The sequence below is a fragment of the Bombina bombina genome, chromosome 4 (genome assembly GCF_027579735.1).
Source record: "Bombina bombina isolate aBomBom1 chromosome 4, aBomBom1.pri, whole genome shotgun sequence".
Classification (NCBI taxonomy): Eukaryota; Metazoa; Chordata; class Amphibia; order Anura; family Bombinatoridae; genus Bombina; species Bombina bombina.
In genome coordinates this window covers 1080531045-1080549865 of record NC_069502.1, presented here as the reverse complement: position 1 = coordinate 1080549865, position 18821 = coordinate 1080531045, and the positions used below count along the sequence as shown (strand labels likewise).

The 18821-nt window shown below is 39.5% G+C and overlaps 1 protein-coding gene across 3 annotated transcripts in view; it reads left to right on the top strand.

Annotated features, from left to right (window-relative positions):
• SOCS5 (suppressor of cytokine signaling 5) overlaps window positions 1-18821 on the top strand; it is a 41026-nt gene that overhangs the window by 15523 nt on the left and 6682 nt on the right. The window contains exons 2-3 of one of the 3 annotated variants that reach the window (XM_053712249.1): window positions 1009-1107; window positions 1666-1885. The exons of 1 other annotated variant lie outside the window; for it this stretch is intronic. The gene's annotated coding sequence lies outside the window, so the exon portion shown is untranslated. The remainder of the gene's footprint in view (window positions 1-1008; window positions 1108-1665; window positions 1886-18821) is intronic. One more of the 3 variants, XM_053712248.1, reaches the window with a different exon arrangement.

The window sequence follows — 18821 nt, the reverse complement described above, 5'->3', positions numbered from 1 at the left end:
CATCAATTTTGCTTTGTTCTCTTGGTATTCTTAGTTGAAAGCTAAATATAGGTAGGCTCATATGCCTATTTCTTAGACTTTGAAGGCCACCTCTTCTCTAAATGCATTTTGGCAGTTTTTCACCAGTAGAGGACGTTAGTTCATCTGTGTCATATAGATAACAACATTGAGCTCACGCACGTGGAGTTACTTAGGAGTCAGCACTGATTGGATAAAATGCAAGTCAGTCAAAAGAACTGAATTAAGGGGGCAGTTTGCAGAGGCTTAGATACAAGGTAATCACATTTTATTATTATAACTGTGTTGGTTATCCAAAACTGGGGAATGGCTAATAAAGGGATTTTCTATCATTTTAAGCAACACAAATTCTGGTGTTGACTGTCCCTTTTAATAGCTTACTGGTACAAAGCAGAAATATGTGGTAGAAGAGATTACTGAGTTAGAGTTAGACTCCTAAATGTCTATTAGTTGATCACCTGGCAGAACAAAAGCCACGTGGCACAACATAAGGATGTTTTAGGTTGGATATCCCCCTGTGTTGCACCCCTCAAAACATAAGCAAACTTGAGAACCCTTATTTGAAAGTAGCATTCCTTCTTCGCTTTTTTTTTTTTTTTGTTTGTTTTTATTATTGATTGTTCCTGGGTCTGTCGAGCTACCAGGTGATTGTCGCCATATCAATGATAAATCTCACAGCATTGATTTTATTGTATCAATAACTGCAACATCACAGTAGAAATATCATAGGATCCCTCATTTAAATGTGAGGTCCCATGATTAAAATAAGTGGTTTCGTGTGTGTGTGTGTATATATATATATATATATATATATATATATATATATATATATATATATATATATATATATATATATATATATATATATATATATATATATATAAAAAAAATTTTTAATGGGAGAAAAAAAAGACTATTTTAGCTTTTTTGCAAGATGGTGCAAAATTACAAGAATAACACATTTTATCTTTTTCAATTTTTATTTAACAGTATAGGTATAGAATCCTGATGTTTGGTGTTTTGGGAAGGTGAACTGAGGCTGAGTATGGGACCATAAATCTGAAAAGATGAAAAACTCTTAGGAATGTAGTATGTGTGTCACGTTTCACTTTTATAGTGTGTATGTGTGTGTGTGTGTGTGTGTGTATATACCAACTTTCTATGTTTTATTTGAAGTGTTCAATGCTTGGCTTCTCAGCAATGCTAACTGTTGTGTTCAAGTCTGAATCTTTTGGCCAGGGTTTGAGTTTGCCAAAATGACTTAATTTGGATAACTTTCTACTCTGTAGCTGTGGTGTTTCTTTGTGATGCACAAATCAGTTTTCAGTGTTCAGGGGTCGAAATAAATGTTTTTGAAACGACAATCTGAATGGAACAACATTTTTAAATTGTGTTAGACTATATCAATTTTAATTTGATGCTTTTTTTTTGATAATTCTGCATTTAGAAAGCAGTCGCAGTCATAGTAAAAAATTGCCTCTAGGTATGCTAATCATGGGAGCGGGGAAATTATTATTATTGCCTGGAATGGGGAAAAAAAATAAATATATATATATAATGTGTGTGTGTTGTTGGTTTTCTTTCCTCAATAATATTGGATGCTGCGTCCTTTTTATAAATCATTATTCCCTTTCTGTTTGGGTTTAGGGCTATCTTACTGACTAGCTGTGATATTTGCCTTGGGGAAAACAAAATCTTTGGAAATGGCCTTACTACCTTGAAGCCAGAGCATCTGCATTCCTCTCGCAACAGCTCGGCAGCATTCGGTGTGGTTAAGTTGAAGAGCAACAATTCAAGTTTCCCATTTCACTAGCTTGAGATCTGAGGGTCCCTCAATGATGTATGTTTTCAGGGAAGCCTAAATAAGGTAAATGCCCTGAAAAATGTTTGGATAGGTTTACAAGCTAATTTTCAATGTTAGAATAAGAACGTATTAACCATTAATTATTAATTTAATCTAATGCACTGTACCCCATAGTTTTTATATATGTGTGTGTATGGATATACAGACAGGCAGACTAAGGTGCTCTCTCACAAACGGTCCTTCATATGCCAGGGTGCTCAAATATGAGTATAGTTTAGCAAGCAAGAGTCGGTACTCTCTGGTCTTAGTAGTAGAAAACAAAGTAGTTTTATTTAGTGATGTTTCGGGGAATGCTCCCCTTATCAGACCCTTATCAGATTCTTCAATCAAGAGTTTATTATTTTTAAAGTTGTGCCAGAGTGTGCTGCTTTGTTCTAGGGTGTAGCCGTAGTCCATATTAGTCTCTACAGTAGAGCTTTTGGTGGCTTTAGAGCAATGGGAACTTGTGGGACATAATTTTCACTGCGCCTCCCATACATTGATGCTGCCCTAATCCTGATAACCTAAGTAAGATTACTGAGGTTTTATCTTTTTTTCACAGGGCTATGAGAGGGAGAGGACCTCTTAAACCTGCTGAGCTGCCCTGCTGTCAGGCAGATTTTAAAGGTAAGTACTGGCTTTTTTTTATTCTGGCTCTGAAAAAAGAAAGATTCAGGACAGAGGAAGTGTAGCACTTTTCTGGGACATAAAAATATATATATATATATAGTGATTGTGGCTATACAAACCCCCAGAGAAACCAACTTCTATTCTCCTCAGCCCCAGTGCCTGCTAATAAAATGCTGTCACAGGATAAGGAGAATATATATATATATATATATATATATATATATATTCTCCTTATCCTGTGACAGCATTTTATTAGCAGGCACTGGGGCTGAGGAGAATAGAAGGTGGTTTCTCTGGGGGTTTGTATAGCCACAATCACTCAGTAAACTTAATATTACTCTGTTAATGTGTTTAATTTACTTGGATCAAGCTGTCTATAGGAGGGCTCAGGGAGTGTGATTGATTTGTGTTTTACCTAATATGCGGTATTGCACTTTGCCCCCACGTTTACAATGTATGGTTCAGATCTCCCGGAGTACTATTTCTAAATATAGTAATGGCGACCGGGAGAAGTGTGTGGTAGTGCCCACGACGGGCGGGGTTATGTTTGGTGCCGTTTTTGGAGCGCAATTTTCTATCTCTAGGCAGATTCAGGATTGTCTGTTATTATGCCCACAAGGGGTGGAGCTATGTTGAAGCTGACTGAGGCTGTACTCGCTACATTCCTTCCGTATATCGGATGGTTGAGCGGTTTTTCATTTCTAGCACAAAGCTTAGTGCTGTCATTATGTGGGTCCGGTTTGCAATCCGGATCTGCCTGGGAACTATGTTATGTTGTTAAGAGCATGAAGTTCTATGTGTATACATACATACATACATACATACATACATGTTGTGGAGGATTCTAATAATTTAGAGGGGGATCCCTCTAATACAGAATTTGATACCTGTTTATATTGTGAGGAGCCCGGGTAATCCAGCCCGCTCAACCATATTGGAGTGTTCTCATCAACCAATGTTGAGATGTTAGAGACCACTGAGCCATCCGCCTGTGAGGACTCTTCGTCCAGCGAGGTGTGTGCCCTTGATCTGTTCCTACATATGCAGTTTTCCCGAGTTCTGACCCTCCTTCGCCTGTAAGGGTTTTGTTTCCACCAGAGGTTACTACACAGTTCCGCATGGCCATCTCTTTGGCCTTAGCGAGGTTACCTATTCCAGCTACGCGCAAGCAAGGGGTTAGTTCGGGCTCTCCTGCCCAAAGACAATTAGAGGGAGAACCTCCTGGGTCGGAGTCTGCTGACTTGGGTTCTCCATCGGCGGAGGGCTTAGCATTTAGATTGGCACGCCTGCGTTTACTTCTGAGAGATATTTTGGCGATGTTAGAGGTTTCCTGTACTGCTCCGTCAGTTGAATCTCTGTTCTCTAAATCAGATAACAATCTTAACTAGACGAGTGGAGGATGGGGATATTCCTCGTCTTGTTTTATCGTGTATTTGGAATCCCAGTTCCGAGATCTATGGGGGGTTGTGTCATATGACGGGCAGGACCTGTTTTTGTTTACACACTCCTTTCAGCTTATCACTGTGGGCACTTGCCTTTTTCTTTGCTATTCCGTACCGGATAGTTTTTTTTTATAGCTCTGGATTGTTTTAGAAACTCTTCTTAGAAAGATGTTTCATCGTATGGGATTTTTGATACTATTGACTTTGATAGTCGCGATTGTTTGAGTCTTCTGGTGGAAGCTTATAGTTTTCTGCTCGGGGTGATAGTGTCCCTGATATTTTAGAGAAAAATTTTAAGCCTTGGAGCTTAATTTCTTTATGTTTTTAATTTTATTGCTCAGTTGTGCTAGCTTTGCTGGAACCTAAGAAGTTTCTTTTTAGCCCTGGAGTGTTCCAGGGGATACATCATATCCTAGATGACAGGCAAGACCTGTTGTGGATACTAGTTAGGTCTGTTCCTTCATTCAACTTAGGAGAAGGAGTTTTTTTCTTCTAGATTCCGGTCCAGGTACAGCAGGCCCATCTATCTTAGTTAACAGGCTGGACTTGTTTGGGTATTATCTGGGATGGACTAAAACAACACAAAACTACTCAGCGCTAGGTATTGATGTTATGCCTAAGAATATTAAAATACAGAATAATGATATATCAAATTTAAATACTATGCAATTATAATTGATGTTAAAATAGGTATGCAGCTTTCATAAACTCTGCAATATAGTCCTCCATAAAAGAAATGGATATGATCAAAGTCAAACTGGCCAGACAGTACCTTTAGCTCACAAAAATGGAGCAATATTCCTTCTGTTGAATTCGTTTTCAGTTATGCTGTCAGCTTCCAAACAGATCCTTGATCTTTTCTTTTCCTCCTCTATGCAGCTCCTTTTTAAATCCCTTCTTTCTCAAGGGATTATAGGATCCAGAGAGTAGATTTAGCAAGAAAAACAAAGCGCAAAAAAAAGAGAGGATTCAAGTGTAGTTTTAACACAACATAATAGCGCAATAAGTGATATATCTACTCACCAGATGTAAATAATAAAATGCCTTTATTGGTTTACAAAGATTAAAAACTTTTTTTCCGTGCACAGCACCCAGTGGTCACAGATAACTGGTAACTGGAAGGTCTTTGAATAGCAGGTCTCAGCCTGCGGAGGGGTTTCTCAGTGAGTCAGTTCTGTTATCGGGTGCTCCTGACAGGGGTTCACACCCGTCAGGAGCACCCGATAACAGAACTGACTCACTGAGGGCGGGCTGTCCGGAAACCCCACCGCAGGCTGAGACCTGCTATTCAAAGACCTTCCAGTTATCTGTGACCACCGGGTGCTGTGCACGGAAACAAAGTTTTTAATCTTTGTAAACCAATAAAGGCATTTTATTATTTACATCTGGTGAGTAGATATATCACTTATTGCGCTTTTATGTTGTGTTAAAACTACACTTGAATCCTCTCTCTTTTTTTTGCGCTTTGTTTTTCTTGCTAAATCTATTATCTGGGATGGGTGGTTGATACTGGATCATATGGATCTAGGGATCCTAGATACCGGAAATAGGCTTCTTTTCTTTACAGTTGTCTGGGAAGAGAAGAAAGGGACCTTTGGAGTAATTGTCCCGGTATCTATCTCACTGCGGGATAGTTTCTTCCACTGTTGGTGCATACCCTAATAGGGGGAGGGTCTTCCCGTCCTAATTGGGTTCTATGATATTGAAGCAGAGCTTATCGGTTCTTCTTTTTGCTGGAGAATGTAAGATTCTCCCTTTCTTTGTTTGGAAGTAGCATGTCTTTCCTGTTTCATCCTTTTTGTGCAGATTCGGTTCTTAGGAAACGTATCTTTCAGTACACCTCATCTGGTCCTTCTTGGGATCTGGGGGTTTCAGGTGGCAGTATCCTGCTTCCAGTTTTTTTTTTTTTTTTTTTTTTTTTTTTTTACAAGCTTTATTATCCAGAAGTTTCAAATGTACATAAAGAAGAAATAATAAACAATCAATGTCATAGGTACATTGGCGAGAGCATGGTACATTTATACAACATTTGTTTCTGATCATAAGTAAATACAATGGATGTTGCTGAAAAAGAATGAAACCATAAAGCCCTAAAACTATAACGTTAATATAATCTAATGTAATCTGTCTTGTCATTTTTAATATTTTCAACTAGTGTAATATAATCAAAATATGAATCTATAGTCGTGTGTCGGGCTAGGCTAAAATGATCAAGAAGGGGGGGCGTGTCCAACCACCGACCAAGATGGTTGCCTTTTTTAAACGGCTGATTATTACCTTTCCATGCATAATATCAAGTTTACATCTGTGATACTTAGTGAAGATAAATACTAGAGCAACTGTTTCTGCATAAAGTATTTACAACTTCAGCCTGGCAGACCAGTAACGAGGAGATACGCAGCAGGGGCCTTCTATCGGCCTGAATCTTCTCCCTCCCCTCCATACTCCTGAAGCGTCAGGTACTGCAGCTATATATGCTGATCTGAATAACTATCCTGGAAAAACAGGAACCACTAAACCTATGCTTTTACCATGGAATTTAATCGAATTAGTCTGCTGGAGTCATTAGATTGCCTTTTTTGTGATCATTTCACGCACCTAACAGAGGCATTGACGAAGGCATGGGAGAGAGAAAGTGAACCGGAGACACTGAGAGTCCTACTCTCGGCTGCAGAGACTTCGCGGCCGCTACTAGATATATCCAGCCCAGAACTTGTAAGCACAGAGACACTAACAATGTCAAGAGTTCAAACGCTTACTGAAAGTCCCACATTAGTGAGTACAGCAGACACTGGTCCCGCAACTCAGGAAAACCGAGCGGTCACTGAGCAGAGTAAGAGATCCAAGGCTTTGGACCCTATGGCGACTTGGACTGTATCCTTTTTCCAGACAACGGATGAAGGGGAAAGTGTGAAACCGATCACCTTATCACGGAGAAGTGGATATCGACGAGAGGAAGGTGCGGTCTAGCCGAGTCCCTGATTTTAAGCTACAGCAAGATGGCTTAGACATATTGAAAAGATCTCTATTGAGGCGTTTTCCTCAACCCAATAGCAAGGGTAGGCAGCAAGGCATGCTTTGGCAGTGGAGGGTTTTGGTATCGGACACAATCCTTGCTACAGGGGGTTAGCTACCCCACAAGACTGCACTTGCCGGGCCTCTTGTGTACCTGAGAGGCTCTCGCACTACATTCGCCTCCTAGGTCCGGAGTGGGCTAGCACCTCAGTTTAGAGTTGCGATTTGTTAAGCTCTTTATCGCCCCAAGGATCAATATGAAACCCTCATAGCCTTCACCTTTTATGCTTTGTGCCTGACATTACTTTTTTATTCACAGTGATACCTCCATCCCCTCTATATGACTATCTCTAGATCTGAGGACAGTAAGAGGCTAAATATGCTCCATCTGGCTATTATACTGATGCGAATGGCTCCCGATCACTTATTTCCCTTAATGCCACTACTGTTAGGCCCCAGATGTCTTTTAAGTCTGTTTTTTACTATAGTTACTAAAATCTCTGTGTGCTGTTGTTTCTTATTAGTCACCGCATTCTGTTTATCTGCTGCTCTGGTTTTACATATTATAAAGCGGCCTTCTTGCAAGCCTATAGTACAAAAGTGTTATTAGACTCTAACAGGCCTTAATTGAAAATTACAGATATGACATGCAAGATTTTCTCATGGTGCTCATTTTATTTAAGCTTAGGCCGGTAATTATATATCTATGACCTAAATATGAATATTTGTTCTATGTATAATCTATGTAGACTACACTATGCAGGTTTTCTGTTCCCATGCTTGAGATAGGCACATATGACATTAAAAGTATCTCATATACGTGTACAAGCCCCTGATAATCATCATATATGTTAGACTGCCCTTATAGTTGTGAAAAGGTTAGATTTATTTGATGTATACCCTATAAGTATGTCTTGGTAGCCATACGTACATTGTATCATATTGACATCCTGTTTTTACCTTCCCGGAGATACAGACCTGTAAATCTAGTTTTACACCCCCCCCCCCCCCCCCTTTGTGCTTTGCTTATTTTTTAAAGGGCCACTGTAAGTAAATTATTTTCTATGCCTGTTACTAACTACCCCAAATACGCTTTTTATCAATAGCATTTCATTAACATATCTCTACCGTATATCAGAAATCTTGTCTGCAAATTTAATTGTTTTCCAAACCCACTCCATGGGTATCCTTTGCTCTGTACCAATCCGCTTACAATACCTAGGTTTCAAAATGGCGCTTTAAACACAAAGTTATTGGTTTAAGTATTTTGAACACGCAGTGCTGAAAATAGTGGGCAGGATAACGTGACATCACCGGCGAATAAAAGATATAATTTTTAGAACGTTATGAAACTTCGTTTTGGAGAAAATATAGGTCAGTAGGTTTTAATTAATGTTTATTAACTTTAATATGTTAGTTGTTTAGCTTAAAATTTATAACAGAAAGTAATCCTTTAAGCTAAGGGACGCAGATCCCACCTTTAAATCCCTATAACCCACACATGAGTGTTTAATCATAGTTGCTTGTAGATAATCCCTCCCTCAACACATATACACAATTATAATCTAGAGGACCCAAAAGGGACCATATATCTTATAGGCTTAAATACAAAAGAAATATTTTTTGAGGTCCGTTTTTATGTTCATCGACCACATAGGAAGTTGTACAATTCTAGAATTATTGGTTCTTTAATACCCTTAAATTGGGAAATGTAGGTTTTTACTTATGATTTAAAATATGGTTTGTCATGTTCAGTTTACTAGCAGTGATGTATATTTTTGAAAATTGCCCTTACGGGTTAAGGGCTCTTGTATGTGGTTACTTTGATATGTAAGATGCTATTTTATACCTCAATAAAACATTTCAAAGATTAAAATGATCAAGAAGGAGTTCAGTAACAGGGTAAAGTACACAGAGAGGCAGTAGAGAGGGAAGAAAGGAGAAAAAAAAAAAATTAAAAATGACAACCCACACCAGCATCAGAATGGAGGCCTGGTGTTATACTATATGAAAGTTAAATGTAGCGTTAATGTCAATTACAGAGAGGCATCTTTACATTGGGCTAGCATCATCTCGTGGATAACTACTTGGTTAATTTTATAATAATGTAATCTCTCCAGTGCTAGAATGTCATCAACTTTTGTCTGCCACTTGTCTAATGTTGGAATGTCAGCTGATTTCCATTTTTTTGGAATGAGCTTTTTTTCTCCAGTGAGTAAAAGGAGGAGAGTATGTTTCTCCTCAATGTTCGGTAAATTGAGGAAGAGTATTGTTTCTGGTGTGCATGGGATATCTACATGTATTTTCCCACCCAGCAATTTTCGGCAAGACCACCATATGTGTAGAAGCGTGCCTGCTTCGCCACAACCCCTCCAACCAAAAGGGCTATGGATTCTCACCAGAGTGAGATACCATCTGCTCAGTAATTTGAGTTGGATTTCTTGTATATGGGCTGATATTGAAGAGCGTTTTACTAAGGTGAACGACTGAAGCCAGGGTTCTTGATTTATGTCAATTCGTAGTTCTTTGTTCCAAGCTCTAGTGTATGTGGGGTGCGGGGTATCGGGTGCTACTAGCAAGAGTTTATATAGATTTTGGAGATTAATCTCCATTGTGGCCTGCTCGCTCAACACAAACATTTAAATGTGGTGAGTTCCCTTCCTATTGTGCTTTTGTGTGTATGGCGTGTCAAAAAGTGTATTAGCTGATTGTACCTCAACCATGAGGAAAATATATCCCCACATATTTCTGCCATTTGACGTTGTGTTTTAAATTTCCCGTTCTCTATCATGTGATGTAAACATCCCGTTTTGAGTGAGTAAGGTGTGGTTAGGCGTGTTCCTAAATTGTAATAAGGCAGTTCAGGATTCTCTATAGTGGGCATTAAACGCGAAAATCAAGTCGAAATGTGAACATTAGTTGCTATTACTTTTGTCCCATTCTTGTAGGGTTTGTAGTGTTATGTGATAACTAGTTAGGGTTTTGGGGCGTAGTGTTGGTGGGATCCAAGCCAAAGTACCAATGTTATTAAGTTTAAAAATTTGTCGATCTAGGTGAACCCAAGCTTTATCCAGGTTGTTGTGTGACCACTCTACTATGCATTGTAGTAAAAAGGCACGCCTATATGCATTAAAGTCTGGGAACCCCAGTCCCCCCCCCTGTCCTGCGGAAGATGCATTATTTTCCTGGGTACCCTAGGCTTTGTTGCCCTCCAAACAAACTGTTCCAGTATTGTCTGTAGTTGGGGTAAATAGTCTCTCGGCAGAGAGATCGGGACGGTCTGCATGATGTACAGTATTTGTGGCAGAATATTAATCTTGATCACCCCGATCTTATCCAGCCAAGAGAGAGGTTTATTTTTCCAAGACGACAAATCTCCTACTATTTATTTTTTTGACTTTAAATAATTGTCACGGTATGAGTCCTGTTTGTTAGAGGATAAATATATACCCAGATATCGTAACTTTTTAGTAGTCACTGAGACCCCGTAGTTCATTTGGAGGTGTTGTACATGTTCAGATGGGACACTAATGTTTAGGAGTTCGGATTTCGCTAGATTAAGGTGGAAATTAGAGAGCGTTCCATAGGTATCTATCTCTTTGAGGAGTTCAGCTATAGAAGTATCTGTTTTGTAAGGGTATACAGTATATCATCCGCGTATAACGCTTGTTTGTGTTCTGTATCTCCTGCCACTATTCCTGTGATGGCAGCGTTATGTCTGATTTTTATGTGCCAGAACTTCTTTTGTCAATGCAAATAGTAGCGGGGACAGTATACACCCCTGCCTAGTGCCATTTGTTATTTTAAAAGCCTCTGATAATGTTCTGTTAACTCAAACACGCGCATTGGGAGAGGAATACAGGGCGAATGTCATATTCAAAAAATATTCACCGAAATTCATTATTTTCATTGCCCGACGCAGGAAGAGCCAATCGACCTTATCTAAGGCCTTCTCTGCGTAGTCGAGAAGAGGGCCAATGGGACTCCTTTAACTTGAGCATAATTAAGTAATTGTAAAACCTTGGAAGTATTGTCCCGCGCTTCTCTGCCCGGGACAAATCCCACTTGGTCAGTTGATATAAGATTCGGGAGGTACCGGTTTAAATGTTTTGCTAATATCTTGGCCAGAATCTTTATATCAGTGTTCAATAACGATATAGGTCTAAAGTTTTCCGGGACTGTAGGTGTCTTTCCTGGTTTAGGTATAATTGTGATGTGCACTTCAAGCATCGTACTGACTAATTCAGGGTTGTCTCGCAAGTTTTTAAATAATTGACGTATGTGTGGGGCTAGTGTTTTGAGAAATGTCTTATAATACTTTGGTGTAAGCCCGTCGGGGGCCAGGACTTTTCCTGCCAGGCAGGTCCTTGATTGCAAGTGTCAGCTCCTCTAGTGTAATGGGTGCATCCAGATTATCTGCTTCTGTATTATCTAACTGGGGTAGTCTCAGTGTGGTTAGATATGCATCTATACTTTGTTGCTTTGTGAGTGCATCTACTGATGGTGTGCAGGTGTTTGTGACATTCGAGATATTATATAATTTATTATAATAAGAATGAAAGGCTGCTGCTATACATTTGCTGCTTTTAAGCCTAGTACCTTCTGCAGTGTCGATGTGATGAATATATGCTTTAAGCTGTGTTCTGCAAATCAATCTGGCCAATAGTTTTCCCGGGTTTGTTGCCTCCTTCATAGTATTGTTTTTTTTTTAATTATTTTTATTGAAAAGAGACACCGTGAACATGTAATAAATACAATCCATATAACTTGATTCTGTGGTACAATCCAACACGAGAATGTGAATGTGTAGGGCCTTACGAAAGTCCCTTAATAAATTCCATAGGACAATGTTTCAAAATGGCCTTAGCCATGCAGGCCCCACATTCCTCCCCCAAGAGGAGTATGATATAGTATAGTCCCCGTGTTCATGAGGAGTAAGTGTTCACCCCGTCTCCCTTATTTATCCTATTTTTCAACATCAAAACTCTAATATAACAACCACAACCCCACCCCACAGAAAACAAAGCAAAACAAAATGGGAAACGCTCTCTCTCTCCCCCCACCCCCACCCCCGTACCCACGAGGCTCAGAAGAGCATCTCCTCAAAGGCACCAATTGCATCTCGGGACTCCGTAAAGTCATTTCAACTTTGCCATTCCCCTCTTAGCATGGCTGCCAGCATAACCTCATGTTGCCGGAATGGTCTGAGGATCTGTTGTTGCAATGGTGGTGCCAAAGTGATGATCAAAGGTCGCCACTTTTTTAGAAAGTGGGTTAGTCTTCGCTCTGTATCTTATTTGGTATCATATTGTTCAACAAACAATTGTTTTAATAAGCAACGTTTAAATTGTGCAATAGAAGGGGGTTGTCTATGAATCCATCTAGTTAATATACACTGCCTTGCCAGCAAAATACATAATGTTAACAGTTTATGTAAATTCTTGTATGTGTTGTCCCACTGAAAAAGATATACCTTACCTATGTCTATAGTGAGAGATAAATGAAAGCTTGTCTGAACCCAATACTGGAAGTGACCCCAAAAAGTCTAATTAGTGGGCAGGTGAAGAGATAATGCCGGAAAGATGGAGAATCCTCTCTACACTTAACACATCTGTTAGGGCAACCTGAGTTCCATTTAGATAGTCTATTAGGGGTAATGGAATCTCTGTGTAATAACCTGACCTGTGCCTCTCTCAACGGTATTGCTAGAGTGGCTGCTCTAGCCAGTTCCAAGCTTCTTCCCTTCATAGTATTGTTATTTAATCTTCAAAGACCTACACTGGTAAGCCGCTAGTAAGTGTTTCAGCTCATGTCTAGTTTTGTAGAGGGCATTTTTAGTTACCTCATTTGGGATTCTGCTTGTGCTTGTTCTCCAAACTGGAGATTGTGTCTAAGAGACACGTGTGTACCTCTCTATAGTGCCTGATAAGCCTGGCCTTGTGTTTAAGGAACTCACCCCTCCATAACGCACTTGTGTGCTTCCCATGTATTTGTGATCGACGTTTGTGTTGGAACATTAAGTGTGAAATATTCTGTGAGAGATCTTTGCAAGTCAGATTTAATAAGTGGCGCTTCTAAGAGTGATTCATCTAGTCTCCATATGTATGAAGTCAGTGGAATATCCGGCCAATCAATTGTGCATGTAACTGGGGCATGATCGGACCATGTTATAGAACCTATATCGCATGTGTTAACCGTATCCATTCCTGCTGTGTCTGGAAAAAAAATTATCAATACGTGAGTATTTGTTATGTGGAGGAGAGAAGAATTGTAAATCTTTGTTAGTCGGATGGAGCGACCTCCAGACGTCATGAAGCAATAAGTCAGAGTGGTTTTTACTGTTTTGGTTGTGTCAAGATGTTGTTCTAAGGGGAGGTTAAGGTCCCCGGCCACAAATACTGCTCCCTTTGAGTGATCGAGGAGCACTTTAGAGATTTGTTTCACAAACATTTGTTGGGCAACGTTTGGTGCATACACTGATGCTAGGGTGATAGTGTGGTCAAAGAGTGTTCCTGTCAATACTAAGTATCGTCCGTCAGTGTCCTTCTCAATATGTGTGACTTTAAGCGGGACCGAGTGGTGAATTAAAATTCCCACTCAACACTTTTTTGAGGGCCCTGAAGAAAAATAAGCTATTGGGTAAGTGGCATTGGACCATTTCTGTTCTCTTCCTTTTACGGAAATGATTCTCCTGAACAAATATTATGACTGTGTACATTTTTAAGGTCTCTGAATGCTATAGATCTCTTACCTGGGTCGTTAAGGCCCTTAGCATTGATAGTAGTAAATGTAAGAACGTGTTTGGAATCTACTCTTCTGGCCCTCCATTCTGAAAAGGAGAAAAAAAAAAAAAAGGGGGGGGGAGGAAAAGAAATAGAGAAGAGTAAAGAGAGTGAGTAAGCTTGTTATTGACAGGAAAGAAAATAGAGATGTTAATTAAGGTGTATATAGGAGAGGACAGTAGCAAATTCGCTACCCTTATATTTTGTACCCGACACACTAGTCAGAAAACAGATTGAACAGTTGGTATCAACCTGCTTCCAGTTTTTACGGTAGTTCCTGGATCTTGGCTTCTGGTTTTCTTACCTTCGCCTGCTAATAGACTTTTAGGGATTTTCTCGCGTCTTTTCGATCCTCCGAGTTGGAGCTAGACCTGAGTTGCTGGTGTCGACACTAGGGTGGATCTGGATGCTGTTTTATTTTAGGGACAGAGATTTTTATCTACCGTTCCTAGCAAGCTGAGGGTTTAGCGTTGAATCCTGCTGTGGCAGCTTTCTGTTAATCCTTTTGAAGGAGAGTTCCTCCTGCTTTCGGGTGGGTTCTCGTGTTTGGTGGTGGGTGGAAGCCCACGTCGGCTCATTGCCAGCGACCTGCTCTATGAGCGTACTCTTCAGCAGGACTTAGTGTCCTAAGGGATAACTACCCTGCCTAGCAAGCTGAAGGCTTGGAGTTTGAATCCTGCTGTGGCAGCTTTCTTTAAGGCTTTCAAGGCACCAGGTTAGCTCCACCGCTTCTGTAGCAGAAGGTGGGTTTGTACCTAGATGGTCCTCCAGCCTGTTCATCCTGATTATGCTAGACATCTAGCATTCCTTAGAGGTTTTCTTTTAACCTTCTCTTCGGCCGTGTCGCTCTTTGTTGTGGATGGTCGATCCTAGCAGGAGCAGACGTCGGTGAGAAGATGTGCTTAGTTTATATCTAGAGTTGTTGCAATTTAGGGGCTTCATCTCCATGAAACTTGTTACATGAATTTGCTGGTGGCCCACAGAGCTTCCAGATGTCCAGTATTGTTCAGGCTTTGACTAGATCATGCCTGTGTTTAGATCCAGTGCTACTTCTTGTTCTAAGTTTTGCAGAAGGCTCTGTTTGGGCTTTTGCATGGAGTTGACATTAAGATTTTCTGTCTTGAACGGTTCCTTTTTTCTACTGGTTATTGCTTCAGCGCATAGAGTTTCTGAGATGGCTGCCTTGCAATGTAATGTTCCTTACCTAGTTTTTCATGCGGCTAAGGCTGTTCTCTATGGGTTAGGTTTTCTTCCTATGGTTGTTTCAAACCACAACACCAATCACGAGAATGTGGTTCCTTCCTTGTGTCCTAATCCTTCTTCTTCAAAGGAGGGGTTATTTCATGACTTTGATGTGTTTCAGGCCTTGAAGTTCTATCTTTAGGCTACTAAGGAGTTTTGTCAAAATTCTTCCTTGTTTGTGTCTATTCTAGAAAGCGTAAGGGGCAGGATGCCTCATCCACTACCTTGTTTTTCTGCTTGAGGTGCATGTTCTCTTAGCTTATAAAGTCAGCGGGGGGCGCAAGCTTCCTCAGGGGCTTAAGGCTCATTCATCTAGAGCTGTGGCTCCCTCTTGGGTTTTGAGAATGAGGCCTTTAGCGATCAGATTTGTAGGGCAACCACCTGGTCTTCCTTGCATATTTTTTTCTAAATTTTACATATTTGGCGTTTTCGCCAAAGCAGCTTTTGGGAGAAGGTTTTTGCAGGCTTTGGTGCCCTCAGAACAGGGTCCGCCTCTCTTTTTACCCTCCCATTTTCATTCAGTGTCCTCTAGAGCTTGGGTATATGTTTCCCACAAGTAAGGAATGAAGTTGTAGACTCTCCTCATATTAAGAAGGAAAACATAAATTATGCTTACCAGATAATTTACTTCTGTATGAGGAGAGTCCACAGCCCCCGCACAAATTCTCCGTTGGGCGGACTAACATTTGGTTTTGTTCTTCTGGCACCATTTATACCCTGATATTTCTCCAATTGTTCCTTGTTCCCTCTGCAGAATGACTGGGGGATGAGGGAAGTGGGGGAGGTATTTAAAGTGAAGGTAAAGTTCGATTGTTTTGAATGAAATCCTATACATATCAATACAAATAAATGGCACTTTCATTCATTAAAATTTCTATTTTTACTTTGATCCTTTGTTATCTCCGTTTTTATTTTGCAGCTCGCTATCTCATAAATCAGCCCGTTATTTTTCTTTTTTTTTCTACATGCTGGTCACGTTTTTTCACCAGCCAATTGACTTTCTGGCCGTTAGGCGGCCGTCATTTGATGTCAGCATGGTCTTGGACAATATGCGCATGTGTTAGTTTTTTTTTATCACACTGACAAGGCGAGCGCGGCCCCGCTTTGCGCATGGTTAATACAAACTGAGTTGTAAAACACACAGGACGAGATTACCGCATGCGCATTGTTGAGCATCAGCGAGTTGATGCGCATGCGCAGTTTGTATACTCGCCGTGCACGAGCCTTGTAGACACGTATAGAGCGGGTGGGACCGCTCTATACATCACAATATCAAAACTCAGGAAATGGCTAATGGGAGGAGTTTCAAACAGAACGGTAGGGAAGAAACAAAGCCCGATATTATATAAATAATTAATATTTTCAAAAAAATAACTTAGCGACTCTGTATTTCATATGCTTAAAAATCCAATACTGCAAAATGAACGCTGTAACTTTACCTTCACTTTAAGCCTTTGGCTGGGGTGTCTTTGCCTCTTCCTGGTGGCCAGGTTCTGTATTACCACAAGTAAGGAATTAAGCCATGGACTATCCTCATACATAAGGAATTAACCTTACAAGCTACCTAATTTACCCCTTCACTGCTAGGAATAATAAGTGTGGTGCGCAGCTGCAATTAGCGGCCTTCTGAAAAAAAGTTAGTTTTTATTTGATCGCATTTGGCAGTGAAATGGTGGCATGAAATATACCAGATCAATACTTTGGGTTGTCTAATAAAAAAAATATATATATAGTTTTGATAGGTAAATGAAATAAAACAGAACTAGGCTCCATTTCAGTTTAAATGGAGTGATGGCAAAAATGCTCTGGTCTTTTGGGGAAGTTTTATTCTGAAATGTCCGGTCCTTAAGGGGTTAAGTTTCAGGCAGACCTGAAACTTCAGGTGTAGAAAGCAGCATCCGCTGCTTGTTAAATCTACCCCAAATGTGTTTTGTGTGTATATATAATATAAATAAATGAAAATCGATAAACATGCAACTCCAGGCTATCGTGCACGATTGAAGATATAAACAAACTGCTTTAATACATGTCACATACGATTTTTAAAGGAGGCCTGACTGATTTGTTGGCATTCATGGTGTGTGTGTTTATATATGAATTGCATTTTATATTATACACTATAGGGTAAATTTACTGTCCCTGCTGGCAGACCGGTTCGCAAGTAGTGAACATGTCTGCCTGCAATAGCCACTTAAGATGTTATATCGCATGCAAAATGCATTATTGCCCAAGAGGATTATTTGTACTGTTATCCTTGTACCCATGGACAGCGCTGCGGAATCTGTCTGCGCTTTAAAAATAAAAATAAATAATAATAATAATTCTTGTGCAATGCCCCCCCCCCTGCTCTGGTGCAACCAATTGCACTAGAGAAGGGAATGTCAATCACCCCAAACAGGTGAGTAGGGCTGCAGCTAACGATTATTTTCATAATCGATTAATCATCAGATTTATTTTTTTTCGATCAACTAATCTGATAAAAAATAAATAAATCATTTTTTTTCTATATTTAAAGTAAAATCCGCATACTGAGTGTTATAAATATAAACTTCAGACTAAAACTTTACAACTTTACATTAAAGGGACACTGAACCCAATTTTTTTCTTTTGTGATTCAGATAGATCATGCAATTTTAAGCAACTTTCTAATTTACTATTATCAGTTTTTCTTCATTCTCTTGCTATCTTTATTTAAAAAAGAAGGCATCTAAGCTTTTTTTGGTTCAGGACTATGGACAGCACTTTTTTTTATTGGTGGATGAATTTATCCACCAATCAGCAAGAACAACCCAGGTTGTTCACCAAAAATGGGCTGGCATCTAAACTCACATTCTTGCATTTCAAATAAAGATACCAAGAGAATGAAGAAAATTTCATAATAGGAGTAAATTAGAAAGTTGCTTAAAACTGCATGCTCTATCTGAATCGCAAAAGAAAAAAATTGGGTTCAGTGTCCCTTTAACACAACTGTTGGTCCAATTTTTTAAGCAGCAGAACAAATTTTTATAATTAAGCAAAACAAAACCACAAACTTTTTGAAAAGAGGTAGAACTAGTAAGAGGTAGACTACCACTGTTTATAACATTCTGTTATTCACTCTTTCAGAAACTTTGCATTGAAATGTAAAAATCTCCACATGCTCCTGGCTGAGGCTGGCTCTCTTTAGCAGCTATTTTGCCTGCAGCAGAGAAGAGGCGCTCAGATGGTGTTGAGTTGCCTGAGATGCATAAGTGTGGTTTTGCCAATTTCACCAAGGTGGACTATTTATCTTTGTTAGCTCTCCACCAATGCAAGGGGCCTCTTAACAAAGTAAGCCTGGAGTTCATTCTGACATTAAAATATCTTGAATATCTATATGCAATGGTAAACAACCAGCTATAAGTTTAGGGGGGAAAATATCTAGTCCCCTCTTAAAATAACAGATATATACTTACAGAGGTTGAATTTGGTACATATTCCAATTAATTAAAAATATTTATAAAAACACAAAGGCTAAAGACTATATATCAGTAACAGGAAACAGTCTTACACATTTATCTATAGAGTACATATAATTAGCAATAGCAAGTGAGCCACTAAAATTGTGTAAACAGGTAATAGTGACATTAATTCATATAACAAATGCCATCAATCTAGGGCTAGGTGTAAATAACAAGCTCTGCACTATATCATGCAAAGCATAGTCTCAAATCACCTGATTTAATATAAACAATCCAAATGATGACTCCTATTTTATTTCTGGGTTGCACATAAGACAGGAGTAGTTGTAAACGTAAAAAGAAACTTATAGTGTTCTGAAAAAGTGAAAAGTAGATGTCCTTTAGTCTAAGGGCATAACCATAAACACAA